Genomic DNA, 1,421 nt, shown 5'->3' with positions numbered 1-1,421 from the left:
AGAGTTATTTGAGTTTTTTTGTTTATAATTTTCCTGGTGGAGAAATTTTTGTTCTAACTTTTCTATTAATTTCTAGTTTTATTGTATTGTGATTATAGAACCTTGTTCATGGCTTTTTTTAGATTTTATTGAAGTTTTTATGGTTTAATATATAGACATTGTTCATGAATAAAATATTAGCCTTTAAAAAAGAACATGCAATTTCTAGTTTTGAGTTATAGAGTCTGATATATCCAGAGTTAGACTGAGAGAGATGAGTTAAATTCTTCTATTTTTGGTTTCCTTCTAGCTGTTTCTTTCTATCTCCTGTAATGTCTGCTTATGTAAGTTGCTGCTATGATGCATCTAGTTCATAAATATTCATAACTTTTACATCTTCATTGTGAATTTTACTTCTTGTGCTATAAAGTGTCATCCTTTGTTGCACAAAATACTTACTTATCCCAAACCCAATTTGTCTGATATCAAGGTCAAACTTCCACTTTTTTACTTATTATTACTTTTTGTATGAGGGAAGGGATGGGTATTATCTGGGTAAAACCTTTATTTTCCTTTTGCTTTCAACCATCCCAAATCTTTTTAAAATTATAACTTGTATTAAGTTTTGTTTTTAATTCAACCTGAAGATCCTTTAAAAAATAACAAAGTATGTATTTATTTCAATTCTTGGATACATGTTTGTGGTGTGTATGTTTGTGTGTGTCTCTGTGTGTTGATGGTTTCTCTGATACTTAGAAAGGTGTGCATTAAGGTATATATTTTCTTTCTAGTAGCTACCTTTATAATTAAATATTATGTTCATATTCCTCTATTTAAGACATATTAATTAGTTATGAGCAATAATAAATTGCCATGTACCCTATTCTCTTCCCTACTCTGCATTTTATTTGATGCCATATTTATTTTTAAATCTTAAATTTCTTTGTGTTCATCTTTGCATTGTTACACATGGTTGGTAAGAATCTATTAAGTCTGTATTTGTAAAGTGGCTAGAATATTGCCTGGCAACAGCAAATACAATGTACATATTATCTATTTTTATTGGATTTTGGTATTTAATGAAAATATGTGTCACAATTTTCATTGCTTTTGTGGCAACTTGTCCTCTGCCTCATCTATTGGTACATTTTAATGCTTCTTTTCTGAAATTTTCTTACAGTTACTTGTATCTTTTTTGTGTCCGTTTCTTTTTTGTTACTACTCACTACTCAATAAATTATGTTCTGGTCAGTCTTTGTAGAAAGTTCCTGAAACAGAGGGTTCAAGATAGCTTTCCTGGTTTCTCAGTAAAAATGCTGTTAGTTTGTGTGGTAGCTTTTATATGAATGGCCTTCCAAAACTGACCCCCTGTATTCACTCTTGTGTAGCCCCTCCCACATTGACTCTAGACTTAGCTGTAGAACTTGCTTTAGCCAATGGGA

The sequence above is a fragment of the Phyllostomus hastatus genome, unplaced genomic scaffold, assembly GCF_019186645.2.
Source record: "Phyllostomus hastatus isolate PE091 unplaced genomic scaffold, TTU_PhHast_1.1 phas_contig_209, whole genome shotgun sequence".
Lineage (NCBI taxonomy): Eukaryota > Metazoa > Chordata > Mammalia > Chiroptera > Phyllostomidae > Phyllostomus > Phyllostomus hastatus.
The sequence above is the reverse complement of the archived record's forward strand: the minus strand, read 5'-3'. Positions refer to the sequence as shown.